Source organism: Miscanthus floridulus, chromosome 18, assembly GCF_019320115.1.
Source record: "Miscanthus floridulus cultivar M001 chromosome 18, ASM1932011v1, whole genome shotgun sequence".
Classification (NCBI taxonomy): Eukaryota; Viridiplantae; Streptophyta; class Magnoliopsida; order Poales; family Poaceae; genus Miscanthus; species Miscanthus floridulus.
The window spans coordinates 4577553-4599626 of NC_089597.1; positions in this window are offsets into that span (position 1 = coordinate 4577553).

Consider the following 22074-nt stretch of genomic DNA (forward strand, 5'->3'; position numbering starts at 1 on the left):
TTGCTCCTGATGCCCCTCTTGAGCGGATTACTGAAGCTTCTGTAACGGCTGAGTTTTCAAGACAGTGAGAGGAAGCCAAAGTAGAGCTTAGTGGTCTATCAAACCAGATTCTTGATCAAATGAATGTACTTCATCCTTCTCCTCCATCTTCTTGAACAGATGTGAAAAGTCAACTTCCTTTTGATGTCCTTGTAATATACTTTGTCTCTGAATTTTTAAGATGTGAGCAGGCTTCATCCTATCTTTCTTTTCTTCTGATTTGTCTTTGAATGATATGGACATGTCCCGCCCTGTCTTTCCTTGTGGCTTTTTTGTGCTTTGCCATAGCTCGTTTTCTCTTGGTGATGTAGTAGAGTTGAAGGAGTTGATTATACTTTTCTTGGGGTAATCAACTGATTTGTACTGTAGACATGCGTTATTCTTGGGGCGGGGTAGCTCTGAGGGTAAGCTCCTAAGTTGTACTTGTTACTTGTTTCTGCTTTTGGGGCGAAGTGGTCGACCATACTGCTCTTGGAGTAAATGGCCAAGTTGTTTTTGCTGATTGTTTCGCTCTTGGGGTGAAGTAGTCGCTTGACTGAGTGTAGAGTTGATTGCGCTTGTTCTTTGTGTGGAGTGCTTGATTATACTGCTCTTGGGGTCGGTGACCGAGTTGTTGGATTGTTTGTGCCCCTCCTTGAGTGAGGTAGTTGATCGTACCACTCTTGGGGTAGGTGACCGAGTTGTTGGGTGCTTGTGCCACTCCTTTGGCGAAGTAGTCGATCGTACCGCTCTTGGGGTAGGTGACCGGGTTGTAGGAGTGCTTGTGCCGCTCCTTTGGCAAAGTAGTTGATCGTACCACTCTTGGGGTAGGCGACCGAGTTGTTGGGGTGCTTGTGCCACTCCTTTGGCGAAGTAGTCGATCGTACCGCTCTTGGGGTAGGTGACCGGGTTGTTGGAGTGCTTGTGCCGCTCCTTTGGCAAAGTAGTCGATCGTACTGCTCTTGGAGTAGGTGACCGGGTTGTTGGAGTGCTTGTGCCGCTCCTTTGGCGAAGTAGTCGATCGTACCGCTCTTGGGGTAGGCGACCGAGTTGTTTTTGTAGATAACGCCGCTTGTTGGGCGTAGTAAACGATCGTACCAGCTCTTGGGGTAAGCGATCGGACCCGTATAGCACAACCGTTTCTAGGTTGGCTGTTTGCAGGGTAAGTAAGCAATCGTACCAGCTCTTGGGGTAAGTGATTGCGCCTGTTTAGCAACAACCGTTTCTGGGTTGAGCTATTGCAAGGCTGCCCCTTTTTCCCCAACCTGATTATGGGTTGGTTATGTCCGTTGGATAGGGCTGTCGGTCGTACCATCTCTTTTTATGGTAGAGTGACAAATGCTAGCTTGGGTCTCCTTACCCAAGAAGCTTATTTTGCCATTGGCCGTCAGTCAAACCATCTCCATATGGTTGAGTGACAAAATTGCCCATGTAACGCAACCGTTTCTGGGTTGGCTGTTAACAGGGAAGCCCCTTTTTCCCCAACCTGATTACGAGTTGGTTCTGTCCGTTGGACAGGGCTTATATATTTGAAGTCGTTCTTCTTGAAGAATTTCTACTTTATTTCTCTTGAAGCTTGAGTACAATATGTTGTACTAATTGTAGAATCTTTTGAGTTGGCTGATATGCCAAGTATTCTTCACTGGTATTTCATCTAGAGTCATCAACTCATATGTGCTGGGTCCTGTTGCGTTTTTCACGATGAAGGGTCCTTCTCATGGACTGAGTAGTTTGTGTCGTCCATCTTTCTTCTGGATTAGTCGTAATACTGAGTCCCTTGGCTTTAGTGATCGGGGCTAAGTACTTTTGTCATAATGTCTTCGTAGTCCTTGATGATATCTTGCATTTTGGATTATTGCACTGTCTCTTATTTCTTCTATTGAATCAATTTCTAACCGCCTCGTTTCTTCGGCTTCGCCTTCTTCGTATTGTTCTATTCTTGGAGATAGCCATATCAAGTCAGCTGGTAGTACTGCTTCTGATCCGTAGACTAGAAAGAAAGGTGAGTAGCCGGTGGCTCTACTGATCTGGGTTCTTAAACCCCATACTACTTTTGGTAGTTCATCGATCCATTTTCCACCATAATCTTTCAAATCTTCATATAATCTTGGTTTTAAGCCTTGTAATATGAGTCCATTTGCTCTTTTGACTTGTCCATTGGCCCGTGGGTGTGCTACTGATGCAAAGTCGATTTCTATCCCACAATCTTTTGCCTAGTATTGAAATTCTCTTGCTGTAAATGGTGAACTAAGATCCATGATTATTCTGTTGGGCATGCCAAACCTATGCATGATGTCTTGTATGAATTCCACTGCCTTTTCTGCACTGTATTTGACCAAAGGTTTATATTCAATCCACTTTGTAAATTTGTCGATTGCCACAAATATGTATTCGAAGCCTCCTTTTGCTTTTTTGAGTGGTCCTACTTGATCCAGCCCCTAGCATGAGAACAGCCAAGCTAGTGGTATGCATATCAAATTATGAGCGGGCACATGTGATTGTCTGGCAAACATTTGGCAATTCTTGCATGTTTTGATGAGTTCTTCTGCATCTTTGAGTGCTGTTGGCCAATAGAACCCGGTTCTGAATGCTTTGCTGACCAGTGTCCTAGAGGCTGCATGATTTCCACAACATCCTGAGTGGATTTCATCCAAGATTTCCTTTCTTTATCTGTTGGAACACATTTAAGCAGTACTCTAGATGCTGCTGCTCTTTTGTATAGTTTGTCTCCCACCAGAACATAGTTTTTGCCTCTTCGTATAACCCGGGTTGCTTCTGCTTTGTCTTCGGGTAGTTTCTTTTCTTTGATAAAATCAATGTATGTTTGTCTCCAATCATTTTGTATGACCATGATCTGTCTTGATTGGTCTGGTTCTTTTGCTTGATCTATTTCCATTGGATCTGTTGTCTCCTTCTCCTTTTCTGTTTTCCTGGGTTGTTTGATAGATGGAGCTATGAGTTCTTCTACAAATATACCAGGTGGTACTTTTGCTCTATCTGATCCCAGTTTGGCTAGCACATCTGCTGCAACGTTGGAATCCCTTAGTACAAGATGGATTTCGAGCCCTTGGAAAATTTTCTCCAATTTTCTGACTTCTGCACAGTATGCATCCATATTGTCTTTTGTACAATCCCAATCCTTGTTGACTTGATTGATTACTATAGCTGAATCACCGTAGACAAGTAGCCTTTTAATCCCAAGTGAGCTTGCAACTCTTAGACCATGTATTAATGCTTTATATTCTGCCTCATTGTTAGTTGCCTGCCAAAGTATTTGTAGCACATACTTTAACTATCTTCCTTCTGGTGATATGAATAGCACTCCTGCTCCGGCTCCTCCTAACTTTAGGGAACCGTCAAAATACACTTTCTAATGATCAAGTATTGGTTTGGGTTCTTTTTGACTGATTTCTGTCCATTCAGCAATGAAGTCAGATAATGCTTGAGATTTGATTGCTGTTCTTGGTTTGAAGTCTAGGTTGAGAGCACCGAGTTCTACTGCCTATTTTGATATCTGACCTGTTGCATCTTTGTTGCGTAGAATGTCTTGAAGTGGAAAATTGGTTACCACTGTAATCTTATGTTCATGGAAATAATGTCTTAGCTTTCTTGATGATATCAACACTGCATAAAGTAGTTTTTGCACGTGTGGGTATCTCACTTTTGATTCTGTTAGTTCTTTGCTTATGTAATAGACTGGTCTCCGCACATTGTAAGCGTGTCCGGGTTCTTCTCTCTCAACCACAGTTGTTGTGCTGACAACGTTCTTGGTTGCTGTAATGTATAGCATCATGTCCTCTTTGCCTTTTGGTGGTGTCATTACTGGTGATGATGCTAGGTATTCTTTTAACTTTTGGAATGCTTCTTCTGCCTCTTTTGTCCATTCAAAATTTCCTGCCTTTTTCAATAATTTGAAAAAAGGTAGCCCTTTTTCTCATAGTCAGGAGATGAATCTGTTGAGTGCTGCCATGCATCCTGTAAGCTTCTGTATGTCTTTAACTTTCTTTGGAGGTTTCATATCCATAATGGCTTTAACCTGCCTTGTACTTGCTTCAATTCCTCGGTTGCTGACTAGAAATCCGAGTAGTTGTCCTGATGGGACCCCAAAAACACACTTTGTGCGGTTTAGCTTCCACTGCCATGCTTTTAGATTCTTGAAAGTCTCCTCGAGGTCTTCTATCAATGATCCGGGTTCTTTTGTCTTGATTACCACATCATCAATGTATGCTTCTGCGTTCCTTCCGACTTGATTCCCTAAACAAGTTTGAATTGCTCTTTGATATGTTGCTCCTGCATTCTTTAGCCCAAAAGGCATCGATTTGTAGCAATATGCCCCAAATGGTGTAATGAACGATGTCTTGCTTTGGTCTTCTTCTCTTAGAGATATTTGATGATAGCCTGAATAGCAATCCAGAAAGGATAATAGAGCTGATCCTGCTGTTGAGTCGATGATTTGATCAATCCTTGGAGGAACATATGGATCTTTTGAGCAATGTTTGTTGAGGTCTGTGTAGTCAATGCACATGCGCCATTCTTTTGAATTCTTCTTCTCAACTAGTACCGGGTTGGCAAGCCAATCCGGGTTGATTATTTCTCTGATGAATCCCGCTGCCATGAGCTTGGTGATCTCTTTTTTGACTGCTGTTTTTTGTCTAGAGCGAATCTTCGTAGTTTCTGCTTAACGGGTTTGGACCCTTTGTTCACATCAATTATATGCTCAGCCAACTTTCTTGGGACCCCTGGCATGTCGGTCGGCTTCCAAGCGAAGATATCTTTGTTGTCCCGAAGAAAGTTGTTGAGCGCGAGTTCCTATTTGGGATCGAGATTTGCACTGATGATCGCCGTCTTCTTCGGGTCACCAGTCAATAAGTCAATAGTCTTGGTAGTGGCTTCTTTTGGTGGTGCAAAGTTGCTTGGCTTCTTTGCCGGTATTTGAATCTCATCTGGGTTCATTTCGTTGGCTAGTATTGCAATCTCCTTTCCTTCCTTTATGTCTTGTAATCTTTTGGATATTTGTACTGCTTGTACGTCGCAATCATGTGCTTTCTTTAGATCTCCTTTTAATGATAATACGCCCTTTGTTGTTGGCATCTTGAGTAGTAGGTATGGATAGTGTGGCACTGCCATGTATTTTGTTAAAGCTGGTCTCCCAAGTATTGCGTGGTAGCATGATTCAAAGTCTGCAACTTCGAATTTGATGAATTCCATCCGGTATTTATCTGATGTGCCAAAGGTGACTGATAGGGTTATCTGACCGAGTGGCATAGCTGCTCTGCTGGGTACTATTCCATAGAATGGTGTGCTTGTTAGTGTCATTAGTCCTTCACAATCTAGATTCATCCTTCTGAGAGTATCTATGAAAATTATGTTGAGCCCGGCTCCTCCGTCGATGAGTACTTTAGTTACTGCCACTCCTGCGATAGTTGGACCCAGTACCAATGGGTAGCATCCTATGTTTGCTGCACTAGTCCATTGGTCTTCTCTTGTGAAGTGGATGGGGTACTCTGACCAATCTAGATACCTTGGGGTGGCTGGTTCAGCTGTCATGATGGCTCTGTGAGCTAATTTCTCTTGCCTTTTACTTCATGTGTTAGGAACACCTGAGAATATCACTGCTAATTGGCGTTTGGGTTCTTGATAATCTCCTTCAGCTTTCTTTTCCTCCTTCTTGGATTCTTCTTGCTTTTTCTCTAAGTTGTTTTGATTCCTGTTTTCTCTCTTCATGAATTACCGCTGAAAAGTGCTGCATTCAACTAACTTGTGTCTAGGTTCCAGGGTGTATGTGACATGGCATGTTCTCTATGTTTTTTGGTGCTCTTCCTTAGTAGTTGTTGCTCCGATAGTTGCTATTACTGTTGTACCCACTGTTGTTACTGTTGTTGTTATTGTTGTAGTTGCCATTGTGATCTCCACCGTTGCTGTTGTCATTATATCTTCTCTTGTTGTCTGTGGTTGCCACCATGTTGTCCTGCCTTGGCCTTTTGTCTTGCTGTCTGTAATCAGGTCTCCTATTTTCTAGGTTGTCCCTAGCAAACTGATGCCGGGTTCTTTCTTCTGATGAAATCAACTTTTCATCAACCCTCTTGAAATCTTCATTTGTTCTTGGGTTCTCATTGAAATAGTCTTTGTATTGCCAGTTTGCTGAGATTCCTTCCGCAAAGGCTTCTATCACTTCTCTGTCGGTAATGTCGTGGACTTGAGCCCTAAATTCTTCGAATCTTCTATAGTATTCCCTTAGACTTTCTCCTCTCCTTTGCCTTACTCCTTTCAACTCGGCTGCGGTCATTGGATGGGTAATAATGCATGCAAAGTTGTTGTAGAAAGCTTCTTGCAAGTCTTCCCAATATATGATTGATCTTGGCCTCAATTTGTCAAACCATTGTAGTGGCATTGCTTCGAGGGCCATTGGGAAAAATAGAGCCTTGATGTCATCATCTCCTCTGGCTAACTCAATAGATTGGGAATAAACTCTTAGCCGTTGTCTTGGTTCTACTTTGCCATCGTACTTGGAATGATTTGCTAGTTTAAATTTGTGTGGTAGCTTCAATGTTTGTAGTCTTCCTGTGAAACAAGGGAATCTGTCGTATGGTTCCGTTCTTCCGTAGTCTGGTGATCTTGCCCTTCTGTAATAAGACCTATCTTCTTTAAATTCGGACTCTCCGTAGTCATCTTCTTTGTCAAATCTTCTTGATATTTCCTGGTAGTGTTGGCTCAATTCTGGTTTGCCTCTTTCTTGTTGCTTTAAGTAATGTTCCTGCCTTCCATTAACATCAGCACTCTCTACTGGTCCTAGCCTTTGAAAGCTTGATTTTTTGGGTGGTTGCTCTCCTTGTGGCTCCTGTGGAACTTCTTCGTCGGGTTGTTTTTCTGATCCCCCGACTTCTTTCTTCTGATCTTCCTTTGTTTTTCCGTTATTCGTGGGGGTGTGCAACTCCTTTGTTAATTCTTCAATTCTTTCCCTTTTTGTATTTTTTGTGGCTTCTCTTTCCGCCTTCTTTCTGTTGTATTCCATTAGTTCCGCCTTGTACTTATTCCAGATTTGCTTCCTTTGTTTAGTCATGTTCCTTCTTCTAGCCTTCAATTTATTCTTCTTTAGTCTTGCTAGTCTTTGCTCATCATTTTCGTTGCTGTCGCTTTTCTCATCCGGCGAGATGTTGCCTTCTGATTTGTCTGAAGATTTTATATCTGGTATCTACGGTGGTTCCAAAGATTGTTCTAACTGCTCCACCATGTATATAGTGTACTTCTTCTGAGCTCTTCTTGTACGGTACTTCATCCTTCATTTAGTTGAGCTGTCGGTAGTTTCTGAGCTAGATCCGAGTTCTTTTCCCTCTTGATAAGGTAGTTCTTCAGTGTACGTGCTAGTTTGGGCTTTTCTTGAGGTGAAAGAACCCGGCCAATGCACCACACAGTCTTGTGGGGTAACTGTCATGATCATCCCTTCTTGTGCTCCCTCCAGGAGTATTTTTCTTGTTGAGTTCATCTTGTCTTGGGTAAAGTGTTGGTAGGTTGATGCCATGTTGTATAGTCCGTATGTTCCCGAGTTCTTTTTGGAGTAGTACGGGTTGTATTCCTTCATGATCATTGTTGTGTCTTCGAGTCCAATTAGGTGTGGCTCCTTCGTTTTGAAAATTGCATCCGAATTGGGGTTGTGCTCCATCTCCTTATCCGAGTTGGAGTTGCGCTTCTTCTCCTTGTCCAAGTCGGAGTCGTACTCCATCTCCTTCTCAGAATCAGATTCGTATCCACTTTCTTCTCCTTTCCGAGTTGGATTCGAAGTTGAAAGTTTCATCATCTTTTCGGTGAGTTCTTGCTCGACGGGATTGTTCTTGTCGTCAAATTCTTTTTCTTCTCGGAGATGGGTACGCAGCTTGCCATCGCCGCCTGCCTCGTAGATCCAGGATCTGAAGACAAAGGTTGTTCCCGCCGAATAAGTCATCTTGAGGTCGAGGTCCGCCGAGCTCTCGAGAAAAAAATTCGTCGAAAGCCCCTACCTGGCGCGCCAGCTGTCCATGTTTTATCACCGATAGCCTACCACGGGGGTACCCAGGACAGTTGTTTGGGCTTCGGAGAATAGTGGAACTCAGCGGTTACGCAAAGAGACTCACGATTTATACTGGTTCAGGCCCTCGACTTGGTCGAGTAATAACCTTACGTCCAGTTAGGCGTTAGCCTGTTTGCGTCGTATTGCTTTGAGTATTGGGTATGTTCTGTCCTTTACAAGGGATATCCTCACCAGCCCTTTATAGTCTAGGTGCTGAGAGGAGTTGTTTGTGTTCTACTCAGATACAAGGTCAGAGTCCTAAGCTATGCTTTGGGCGCATTTCCTTGTATAGTCCGAATTGGAGTTTTTGTCTTACACGTTGCTTTGCTCCGTGCTCTTCTTGGCGATTGGGCTGTGGGCCTTGTTACCAAGGCCCACTTCCCTATAGTACGGTCTATGAGGGGCCCGTAGGGTTCCCCATCGACATTAAGTCCATCACTTGGATCAATCAATCAAGTTATTTCAAGTGAGTGTCAAAAATGGTTCTTGGAGAGAGGTCACTTCTTTCTAGTGTAGGGGCTTGCCGCCTATGTGTAGATAAACCAAGTGTGGTGTTTGGAAGGCTAACATGGAAGTGGTGATCCGAGGAACATTTGAGATGCTTAGTTGAAGTAATCAAAATGGCTGATCAAGAAAAGCAAGCAATACCCAAAAGAGAGCTAGTCATGGCAATTTAAGTGGTATTCCCAATAGTTCTCTCATGCAAGCAAAGATCAAAAGATGAAGCAAGCTAACCACAACAAGATAGTGCACTTGATAATATTAGTGGTTCTCAAATCATATGGGTAAAGAATGGATTTCATTATTCATGACTAGTCTTCACCGAGCTTATAATTGGACTTCACATTGCTATTGGAGTAATGAATTGGAATCTATGTGACTATCCTCTACTCCAACATAGCAAAGGTATCATTGTAATGTGCATGATCATTTCATCCCTTACTAGTATGCGATTAGTGCATATAGTATATGCTTCATAGGATCATGCATAACAAATGAAATGTTTAAATTCATAGCCTACCACTATTGCTTGAATGATTAGTTGATCTAATGATTAGTATATGAATTTGTTCATGAACTAGTAAACCCAAGTACTTGATTTAATTTGGATTGCTAACAAGTGATAAGTACAACATTGGCAAGATAACCCTTATAAGAGGTGTGAAGAAGCTTGTCATTGGTTCAAACCAGACTTGGAAGCTTAGGCAAATCAATTTAGTTCAAATCAACCATAGAAGCTCATGATAGTGATAAGAGTACAAGCATAAGACAACAATGTAAATGGATATCTAGTTTGTTTGTTTCAAGTGGTATCTAGACTCAAGTATTTCATTAATAATTCACAAGTGATGTCTAGATCAACTCACAAGTGATATCCTATAAGTGGTACTCATGAAGATAACAAAGGTTCAAGAAATGGTTTTTATTGATATATCCAACAAGTGGTTCCATACTAGAAAATTCTTTCAAGTGGTATCACACCTACACATGGTATCAATCATGCAAGACGATGGTTCCACAAGTGATCCTCAACTTTAAGTGATCATCAAATGAAGAATGCATCCCTCACTTCAAAGAGTTCAAGTTTAGCAAATGGATGACCCATGATATGACATAGGGGGAGGTGTCCCACAAATTGGTATCAAGGACGAAGATCCTATGTGTGGTATCTCAAGGGCTACAAGTGGTGTCATTCCAATAATCAAGTGATGTCCATAAAAATGCAAGATACAAGCCTCAACCATCTACCCAAAAGCAAGTCTTTGCATTAATGAGAAGCACACCTTTTATGGAAATTGATGCCAAAGGAGGAGAGATTGTACAAAGATATGAAAGCGTTGGGAGAGATTGAGACAAAGAAGTAAAGGTTGGACATGGACATAGACAAAGAGGGAGCAACATTGAAAAAAGAGATGAATCAAAATTTTTGGACAAGAGAAGCACACAAGTAGGGGTAGCAAGCTCATGACCATTGATTGTTGCATTTGATATGTGCATATTCATGTGCTTGCTTGCATTGCATAAGCGTTTAAATTTAATATGCATGCTTGTGTTGATGAGGACATGACACCCATGCATATGACCATGTTTGGCGCATGGGATGGAGGGGTGTCCAAGTCAAGAAGGAGGCCCGAGGCTAATTCAGTTCGAGTCCCCGAGGTGGAGGCCCAAAGCAACTCAAGTTCGAGTCTGCCTCGGAATCTAGGACCAGTATGCCTTAAACTGGTCACCCAGGACGCATACGGACTCCGTTTTCGATGATCCGCATATGGATGGAAAGATAATTTGATAAGGAAGCCAATCCAAGTGCTTTCACATCAAAAGCTCTTCATAATCAATGGGAATCATCAAAAAAAGTCAGCATCCAGAATCTGCCAGGGTGCTGCGACACCTTCTTTTGGTCCGTTGGACCGTGTATCATGTTTGGGCCCATTAGGGGGCGCACAGGCGATGACCCTAAGACCTTTATAATCATACGCCACCGCCGTCATTAGGTTTTGGATTTTGCTTAGATTAATCTGTCAAGAATAGTTTCGCCGTTCATCGGTTTGTGAGACCCCAACTTCATGAGTTTAATCATTCATCTGCAATTTGGTTGCGTTCTTTGTTGTTCTTGCTTGTGTTCTTCATTGCGCAGGCAGGGATTAGCCTTCTTGGTGAGGTCAACTTGGTCCATGACTCAGTTGATAACTAGAGGAGCTGTGGTGCTAAGATTGCAGGGTTCGATCTTTCGATCTGAAGCTGGATCGGTGTGTCATTCTCCGCCACAACGATAGTTATCACCACCTGACAGAAGATCAGGATCCCCGTTCCCATTAAGTGGTAATCAGAGCTAAGGTATACCGTCAGGTTCACTTTTATTCCCTAGTTTTGAGTATTTCACATTCGTCCCATAGTCTAGTGCCATACTCGTTTTTCCTGTCCTAGAACCTTCTGCGTCATAGCCTTTGCATATTTCAGTTTCAGAGTCCGTCGTGTTGAGTTTGTGTCCTGGTCGAGATCTTGTTGCTGGTTAGGTCATGTTAGAGTCCAGTTCATGTGTTTTTCCCCATCGTTTCCATCAAATCCTTGCTGTTGTGACCAGTTTTGCGCACATTGTTCCCGTTTTATCCTCTAATTCGGAGCCAATTCTTAAAGCTGGTCTAGTTTTCGCATACGAACTCCGATTTCGATGTTCCATATATCAAAATCGATCAGAAATTTTTTTTGGATCCGTCCATCCGCTGCTTTCCTGGGGTTTGAAAATTTTAAATTGGTCAAAAAGTGGTCACAAGATCCTCTTTTCGTGGTCACAAAGTTTTTGTCGATTTTGAGCAAGTTTTCTGAAAATTTCACAGGCCACATTTTACACTTGTTTCAGCTCATATTTTATGTGGTTACTTCTTTTGTGCTCCTAAGTAAAGGAAAAATATCAAAAAAATAAAATAAAAAGTCAAAATTTCCCAAAAAAATAATGACAGCCCAAAAAATAGAAAAAAAAGAGAGGGGCAAAAGATGAATAATATTTAGATGAGCACATAGAGAAGACCAAAGTGAGCTGTGTTAGCGTGTGCTGTCTGTTTCCTTGTTTGTGTTGCTGTTTCCATCCACCATACTTGTTTTTCATACACCTGTCACCTTGCTATCCACCATACTTTTATCACACACCTAGTACTTGGAACATTTTAGACCAGCAACAAGAACAAGTATTTTGGACTATAATTTAGCATTACTTTCTGTTACTGACTTGTGTGCTAGATATACATATTACTCTTTGTTTGCCTTTCAAGCTCCACAAATTCTTCAGAACAATACAGAAAAAGGACTTTGCAATCTCGGTACCACTGTCTCACAGGTATCATGAACCAGCCGTCGGTTGTACTGCCACTGCTTGTGTTGGTAAGAACTTTGTAAGAGCTTAGTAAGACGCTTCCACTTGCTGTGAAAAGTGACACCACTGCAACCATGTATTCATTTGGTAGGGATAACTTTCACCGTTTGTAATGGAGACGGGGATCCCGATCTTCCGTCAGGTGATGGTAACTATCGTTGTGGCAGAGAATGACACACCGATCCGGCTTCAGATCGAAAGATCGAACCCTACAATCTTAGCACCACAGCTCCTCTGGTTATCAACCAAGTCACAGACCAGATTGACCTCGCCAAGAAGGCTAATCCCTGCCTGCGCAACGAAGAACACAAGCAAGAACAAGAAAGATCGCAACCAAATTGCAGATGTATGATTAATCTCACGAGTTGGGGTCTCACAAACCGAAGAACGGCGAAACTGTTTCTTGACAAAATAATCTAAGCAAAACCCAAACCCTAAAGTAGGTGGTGGCTACTGATTATATAGCCTAAGGGATGTCCAAGGATCCCTCTTCACGTCCTAAAGGTGTCCCAACACGTTACAAGGCCCAACGGCCCAAAAGAAGGTGTCGCAGCACCCTAATAGATTCTGGACGCTGACTTGTTTCGACGATTCCCATTGATTCCGAAGAGCTTTTGATGTGAAACCACTTGGATTGGCTTCCTTATCAAATTATCTTTCCATCCATATGTGGATCATCGAAAACGGAGTTCGGATACGTCCTGGGCGTCCATTTTATTGCAGACTGGTCCTGATGGCCGAGACAGACTCAAACTCGGATTGGACTGGGCCTCTGGCTTGGCTTGGATGTCCTTGCTGGCCTCCTAAGGTGGTGGCCAAGGAGGAGGATGTCCAAGGCCATCTCTTAGGTGTTCTTCATCTTCTTGGGGCGTGCTCCAACTTGGGCCTGGGTCCCAAGGATGTCTAACAAGCCCATGACGACAGTGTAGCTCCTGCCAGAAATAGCGATAGAATATATTGGTGATTTGAAGGCCTTGCTGATGTGATATTGAGATGGAACCAGATCTATTTGAAAGCTTATCAAACAAGCTTTCCATCAAGTGCTCATTGACCTCGATCGCACTCCGAATGGATGAGTTATGGCCTTCCCAATGAGGCACTGTCGGGCTGCCGACGAACCGAAAGTTCAACTTTGATGAACTTACATTATGAAACACATTTCAACCTACAATCAAATAGTGACATGTACATGTGGAACCAAGTGAATTATAACCAAAGCCACTATGCAAATGTAGGAACGAGCGCACCTTATAATCATTGTTCCTATCCGAAGGTGCCATGTCCTCATCATCCTCCCCTTCTTGACAACAAACCGTCCTCGGTTTGGGATTAGATGAAGAAAACATTGTTGGTAGTAGCCAATATTGCTCCCCTTCTTGAAATTTAACATGTTTCTTTATAACAAAACTAGGGGAACTCGACATGACAAGATTATAGCAATTGCAATCCTTTGGTTGATCATACTTTTGCACAATATAAGGAGATTTCAGATTTGAACAAATATAGACACGATGCACCATATACTCTCCTTTGCAATTATATTTTCCAATAAAATGATATGTATGTCTAGAGAACCATGGCAAATCAGCATATGCATAAAGTTTCTCCTCTAAAGAACTAAGATTACACGGAACATTAAATTCAATGTAACCCAAAGTATTTAAAGAAGACAATAATTTTAGCTCATTAACTTCACTAGCATTATGAATAACAAGTCTATTTTCAGCACAAGTGCTCATTTTCAGCACACATATAGCGTGATCATTCTTCAATGATTGCATGGGTATAACATAAATATCATCATGCAAGTCATCTTCATTACAAGAAACATCAAGCAAATCATCTTGTGACAAAGGTAAATCAAGCGAATGCTCCACTAAAATTTGCTCTATCATAGCATGATTGGTGGAAAAATTCAGCACATCAAGAGAACTCTCACCTTCTGTGAGTTTAGCATCATGGGCATTACCTTTGCTCTCATGTTCAGCAGGGGTAATCGTTGATGGTTCTGAATTTTCACATGAGGCTGTGAGCTTCTCATTTTCTATCACGTCATCCTTGCTCTTTTCTACATTGTCCTGCAAAAGGTTAGGCATAGCAGGAGGAATAACAACAGACTCTTCCTCTAAATGGTGCACCTCATCATATGAAGTCAAAACAGGAGGTGGATTAACAAAGGTTTCTCGCATAAGAAGTTTCATATCATTCCAAGTTTGAGGCTTATCAGAAGGATCTAAAGACTCCCACCAAGATAAAGCAGAATGTCGTAAAACACTAGCTGCATTTTTTACCTTCCTCCTTGGACACATAAAGCGAGTAGCAAATATATTATCGATGGCAATTTCCCACTCCATGTACTCATCAGCACCTATACCATCATAAGTCGGTGGATACGAACAACCTGTCATTGTTAGAAGACAACAAAAGACAATACAAAAATATTATCCCTATCAAATGACTATGTGGTTGCAGTGGTGTCACTTTTGATAGCAAGTGGAAGCGTCTTACCAAGCTCTTACAAAGTTTTTACCAATGCAAGCAGTGGGCGGTACAACCGGCGGCTGGTTCATGATACCTATGAGGTAGTGGTACCGAGATTGCAAGGACCTTTTTTCTGTACTGATCTGAAGTATATATGTGGAGCTCGGGAGGCATGAAAAAAAACAAATATATATATGTGGCACACAAGTCAGTGACAGACAGCAATATTGAATAAATGTCCAAAGCACTTGTCTTAGTTGCTGGCCTATACGTGTTCCTATCACTAGTTGTGATAAACAAGAGAGAAAACAAGGATGAAAGGAAACAAGTATTAAAGGTAGCAACGGATATGAACAAGGCAAAAGGTACCACAAACAATAGAGCTAATGAGTGTTTCTTATGTGCTCCTTTTCGATATCTTCTATTCTCTTTTACTATTTTTTTTCTTTTATTTTTTTTGTCCAATCTTTTTTTTCTTGCTTTTGCTCTTTTGATATTTTTTTCTCAGCAAGGAGCACACAAGAATAAACCACAAAAAAATTGAGCTCAATTGAATAAAAGATGTGGCCTATAGAAAATTAGGACTGTACTCTAAAAAGCATACCAAAACTTGTGGGCCCAGAAACTCAATTTTCGTAATCGAATTTCGCAAATCTAATTTTTGCGAACCCAGCAATGCTGGGATGAAATAGATCTAAAATTTTCTAGCGTTCTCCGTAGATATAAAATTTTTCCCGTTTCGAGTTCGGATGCAAAAGTTATGACTGTTTTAAGGAAGCTGCTCGAATCAGGGATTTAGTGGACACAAGATGCAAACCGATGGTGATACGGAATAGCGGCGGGTGAAGGAATCAACACAAACTAGAAAAGAACACAATCTAAACCAGCAACAAGACTTTGACCTAGGACACAAACTCAACAAAGCGAACTCTGAAACTAAAATATGCAAAGGCTATGGCGCGGAAGGTTCTAGGACAGGAAAAACGAGTATGGCACTGGACTATGGGACGAATGCGAAACACTCAAACTAGGGAATAACAAGTGAACCTGACGGTATACCTTAGCTCTGATTACCACTTAATGGAGACGGGGATCCCGATCTTTCGTCAGGTGATGGTAACTATCGTTGTGGCGGAGAATGACACACCGATCCGGCTTCAGATCGAAAGATCGAACCCTACAATCTTAGCACCACAGCTCCTCTGGTTATCAACCAAGTCACGGACCAGATTGACCTCGCCAAGAAGGCTAATCCCTGCCTGCGCAACGAAGAACACAAGCAAGAACAAGAAAGATCGCAACTAAATTGCAGATGTATGATTAATCTCACGAGTTGGGGTCTCACAAACCGAAGAACGGCGAAACTGTTTCTTGACAAAATAATCTAAGCAAAACCCAAACCCTAAAGTAGGTGGTGGCTACTGATTATATAGCCTAAGGGATGTCCAAGGATCCCTCTTCACATCCTAAAGGTGTCCCAACACGTTACAAGGCCCAACGGCCCAAAAGAAGGTGTCGCAGCACCCTGACAGATTATGGACGCTGACTTGTTTCGACGATTCCCGTTGATTCCGAAGAGCTTTTGATGTGAAACCACTTGGATTGGCTTCCTTATCAAATTATCTTTCCATCCATATGTGGATCATCGAAAACGGAGTTCGGATGCGTCCTGGGCGTCCGTTTTATTGCAGACTGGTCCTGATGGCCGAGACAGACTCGAACTCGGATTGGACTGGGCCTCTGGCTTGGCTTGGACGTCCTTGCTGGCCTCCTAAGGTGGTGGCCAAGGAGGAGGACGTCCAAGGCCATCTCTTAGGTGTTCTTCATCTTCTTGGGGCGTGCTCCAACTTGGGCCTGGGTCCCAAGGATGTCTAACAAGCCCATGACGACAGTGTAGCTCCCGCCAGAAATAGCGACAGAATATATTGGTGATTTGAAGGCCTTGCTGATGTGATATTGAGATGGAACCAGATCTATTTGAAAGCTTATCAAACAAGCTTTCCATCAAGTGCTCATTGACCTCGATCGCACTCCGGATGGATGAGTTATGGCCTTCCCAATGAGGCACTGTAGGGCTGCCGACGAACCGAAAGTTCAACTTTGATGAACTTACATTATGAAACACATTTGAACCTACAATCAAATAGTGACATGTACATGTGGAACCAAGTGAATTATAACCAAAGCCATTATGTAAATGTAGGAACGAGCGCACCTTATAATCATTGTTCCTATCCGAAGGTGCCATGTCCTCATCAAATGATGCATCCGGCCCAAGTGGAGTTGGCCGAGGCCCAATAAATTAAGGCTGCCCGAACCCCAACAGTTCTCAGGCACACCCACTCGGGGAAAGGCCCAATGTCCCTAAAAGACTAGTCCAATAGGGGAAGGGTGGCTCTCCCTTTTAAGGTGGCTTCCTCCTCCCAAGCTAAGCAAGGTGGGATTATTCAGAGGCTCACACGGTCGCCGCCCGACTACAACTAGGCCACTTGGCCCCTTTATTGCGTCTTTGCCAGCGGTTAATAGTGGAGGATGTCCTCATCATTCCCACCCCCTTAAACAAGGGCCCAGCTCTGATACCACTTAATGGAGACGGTGATCCCGATCTTCCGTCAGGTGATGGTAACTATCGTTGTGGCGGAGAATGGCACACTGATCCAGCTTCAGATCGAAAGATCGAACCCTGCAATCTTAGCACCACAGCTCCTCTGGTTATCAACCAAGTCACGGACCAGATTGACCTCACCAAGAAGGCTAATCCCTGCCTGCGCAACGAAGAACACAAGCAAGAACAAGAAAGATCGCAACCAAATTGCAGATGTATGATTAATCTCACGAGTTGGGGTCTCACAAACCGAAGAACGGCGAAACTGTTTCTTGACAGAATAATCTAAGCAAAACCCAAACCCTAAAGTAGGTGGTGGCTACTGATTATATAGCCTAAAGGATGTCCAAGGATCCCTCTTCACGTCCTAAAGGTGTCCCAACACGTTACAAGGCCCAACGGCCCAAAAGAAGGTGTCGCAGCACCCTGACAGATTCTGGACGCTGACTTGTTTCGACGATTCCCGTTGATTCCGAAGCGCTTTTGATGTGAAACTACTTGGATTGGCTTCCTTATCAAATTATCTTTCCATCCATATGTGGATCATCGAAAACGGAGTTCGGATGCATCCTGGGCGTCCGTTTTATTGCAGACTGGTCCTGATGGCCGAGACAGACTCGAACTCGGATTGGACTGGGCCTCTGGCTTGGCTTGGACGTCCTTGCTGGCCTCCTAAGGTGGTGGCCAAGGAGGAGGATATCCAAGGCCATCTCTTAGGTGTTCTTCATCTTCTTGGGGCGTGCTCCAACTTGGGCCTGGGTCCCAAGGATGTCTAACAAGCCCATGACGACAGTGTAGCTCCCGCCAGAAATAGCGACAGAATATATTGGTGATTTGAAGGCCTTGCTGATGTGATATTGAGATGGAACCAGATCTATTTGAAAGCTTATCAAACAAGCTTTCTATCAAGTGCTCATTGACCTCGATCGCACTCCGGATGGATGAGTTATGGCCTTCCCAATGAGGCACTGTCGGGCTGCCGACGAACCGAAAGTTCAACTTTGATGAACTTACATTATGAAACACATTTGAACCTACAATCAAATAGTGACATGTACATGTGGAACCAAGTGAATTATAACCAAAGCCACTATGCAAATATAGGAACGAGCGCACCTTATAATCATTGTTCCTATCCGAAGGTGCCATGTCCTCATCAAATGATGCATCCGGCCCAAGTGGGGTTGGCCGAGGCCCAATAAATTAAGGCTGCCCGAACCCCAACAGTTTTTAGGCACACCCACTCGGGGAAAGGCCCAATGTCCCTAAAAGACTAGTCCAATAGGGGAAGGGTGGCTCTCCCTTTTAAGGTGGCTTCCTCCTCCCAAGCTAAGCAAGGTGGGATTATTCAGAGGCTCACACGGTCGCCGCCCGACTACAACTAGGCCACTTGGCCCCTTTGTTGCGTCTTTGCCAGCGGTTAATAGTGGAGGATGTCCTCATCATTCCCACCCCCTTAAACAAGGGCCCAGCTCTGATACCACTTAATGGAGACGGGGATCCCGATCTTCCGTCAGGTGATGGTAACTATCGTTGTGGCGGAGAATGACACACCGATCCGGCTTCAGATCGAAAGATCGAACCCTACAATCTTAGCACCACAGCTCCTCTGGTTATCAACCAAGTCATGGACCAGATTGACCTCGCCAAGAAGGCTAATCCCTGCCTGCGCAACGAAGAACACAAGCAAGAACAAGAAAGATCGCAACCAAATTGCAGATGTATGATTAATCTCACGAGTTGGGGTCTCACAAACCGAAGAACGGCGAAACTGTTTCTTGACAGAATAATCTAAGCAAAACCCAAACCCTAAAGTAGGTGATGGCTACTGATTATATAGCCTAAGGGATGTCCAAGGATCCCTCTTCACGTCCTAAAGGTGTCCCAACACGTTACAAGGCCCAACGGCCCAAAAGAAGGTGTCGCAGCACCCTGACAGATTCTGGACGCTGACTTGTTTCGACGATTCCCGTTGATTCCGAAGAGCTTTTGATGTGAAACCACTTGGATTGGCTTCCTTATCAAATTATATTTCCATCCATATGTGGATCATCGAAAACGGAGTTCGGATGCGTCCTGGGCGTCCGTTTTATTGCAGACTGGTCCTGATGGCCGAGACAGACTCGAACTCGGATTGGACTGGGCCTCTGGCTTGGCTTGGACGTCCTTGCTGGCCTCCTAAGGTGGTGGCCAAGGAGGAGGACGTCCAAGGCCATCTCTTAGGTGTTCTTCATCTTCTTGGGGCGTGCTCCAACTTGGGCCTGGGTCCCAAGGATGTCTAACAAGCCCATGACGACAGTGTAGCTCCCGCCAGAAATAGCGACAGAATATATTGGTGATTTGAAGGCCTTGCTGATGTGATATTGAGATGGAACCAGATCTATTTGAAAGCTTATCAAACAAGCTTTCCATCAAGTGCTCATTGACCTCGATCGCACTCCGGATGGATGAGTTATGGCCTTCCCAATGAGGCACTGTAGGGCTGCCGACGAACCGAAAGTTCAACTTTGATGAACTTACATTATGAAACACATTTGAACCTACAATCAAATAGTGACATGTACATGTGGAACCAAGTGAATTATAACCAAAGCCATTATGTAAATGTAGGAACGAGCGCACCTTATAATCATTGTTCCTATCCGAAGGTGCCATGTCCTCATCAAATGATGCATCCGGCCCAAGTGGAGTTGGCCGAGGCCCAATAAATTAAGGCTGCCCGAACCCCAACAGTTCTCAGGCACACCCACTCGGGGAAAGGCCCAATGTCCCTAAAAGACTAGTCCAATAGGGGAAGGGTGGCTCTCCCTTTTAAGGTGGCTTCCTCCTCCCAAGCTAAGCAAGGTGGGATTATTCAGAGGCTCACACGGTCGCCGCCCGACTACAACTAGGCCACTTGGCCCCTTTATTGCGTCTTTGCCAGCGGTTAATAGTGGAGGATGTCCTCATCATTCCCACCCCCTTAAACAAGGGCCCAGCTCTGATACCACTTAATGGAGACGGTGATCCGATCTTCCGTCAGGTGATGGTAACTATCGTTGTGGCGGAGAATGGCACACTGATCCAGCTTCAGATCGAAAGATCGAACCCTGCAATCTTAGCACCACAGCTCCTCTGGTTATCAACCAAGTCACGGACCAGATTGACCTCACCAAGAAGGCTAATCCCTGCCTGCGCAACGAAGAACACAAGCAAGAACAAGAAAGATCGCAACCAAATTGCAGATGTATGATTAATCTCACGAGTTGGGGTCTCACAAACCGAAGAACGGCGAAACTGTTTCTTGACAGAATAATCTAAGCAAAACCCAAACCCTAAAGTAGGTGGTGGCTACTGATTATATAGCCTAAAGGATGTCCAAGGATCCCTCTTCACGTCCTAAAGGTGTCCCAACACGTTACAAGGCCCAACGGCCCAAAAGAAGGTGTCGCAGCACCCTGACAGATTCTGGACGCTGACTTGTTTCGACGATTCCCGTTGATTCCGAAGAGCTTTTGATGTGAAACTACTTGGATTGGCTTCCTTATCAAATTATCTTTCCATCCATATGTGGATCATCGAAAACGGAGTTCGGATGCGTCCTGGGCGTCCGTTTTATTGCAGACTGGTCCTGATGGCCGAGACAGACTCGAACTCGGATTGGACTGGGCCTCTGGCTTGGCTTGGACGTCCTTGCTGGCCTCCTAAGGTGGTGGCCAAGGAGGAGGATGTCCAAGGCCATCTCTTAGGTGTTCTTCATCTTCTTGGGGCGTGCTCCAACTTGGGCCTGGGTCCCAAGGATGTCTAACAAGCCCATGACGATAGTGTAGCTCCCGCCAGAAATAGCGACAGAATATATTGGTGATTTGAAGGCCTTGCTGATGTGATATTGAGATGGAACCAGATCTATTTGAAAGCTTATCAAACAAGCTTTCTATCAAGTGCCCATTGACCTCGATCGCACTCCGGATGGATGAGTTATGGCCTTCCCAATGAGGCACTGTCGGGCTGCCGACGAACCGAAAGTTCAACTTTGATGAACTTACATTATGAAACACATTTGAACCTACAATCAAATAGTGACATGTACATGTGGAACCAAGTGAATTATAACCAAAGCCACTATGCAAATATAGGAACGAGCGCACCTTATAATCATTGTTCCTATCCGAAGGTGCCATGTCCTCATCAAATGATGCATCCGGCCCAAGTGGGGTTGGCCGAGGCCCAATAAATTAAGGCTGCCCGAACCCCAACAGTTTTCAGGCACACCCACTCGGGGAAAGGCCCAATGTCCCTAAAAGACTAGTCCAATAGGGGAAGGGTGGCTCTCCCTTTTAAGGTGGCTTCCTCCTCCCAAGCTAAGCAAGGTGGGATTATTCAGAGGCTCACACGGTCGCCGCCCGACTACAACTAGGCCACTTGGCCCCTTTGTTGCGTCTTTGCCAGCGGTTAATAGTGGAGGATGTCCTCATCATTCCCACCCCCTTAAACAAGGGCCCAGCTCTGATACCACTTAATGGAGACGGGGATCCCGATCTTCCGTCAGGTGATGGTAACTATCGTTGTGGCGGAGAATGACACACCGATCCGGCTTCAGATCGAAAGATCGAACCCTACAATCTTAGCACCACAGCTCCTCTGGTTATCAACCAAGTCATGGACCAGATTGACCTCGCCAAGAAGGCTAATCCCTGCCTGCGCAACGAAGAACACAAGCAAGAACAAGAAAGATCGCAACCAAATTGCAGATGTATGATTAATCTCACGAGTTGGGGTCTCACAAACCGAAGAACGGCGAAACTGTTTCTTGACAGAATAATCTAAGCAAAACCCAAACCCTAAAGTAGGTGATGGCTACTGATTATATAGCCTAAGGGATGTCCAAGGATCCCTCTTCACGTCCTAAAGGTGTCCCAACACGTTACAAGGCCCAACGGCCCAAAAGAAGGTGTCGCAGCACCCTGACAGATTCTGGACGCTGACTTGTTTCGACGATTCCCGTTGATTCCGAAGAGCTTTTGATGTGAAACCACTTGGATTGGCTTCCTTATCAAATTATCTTTCCATCCATAT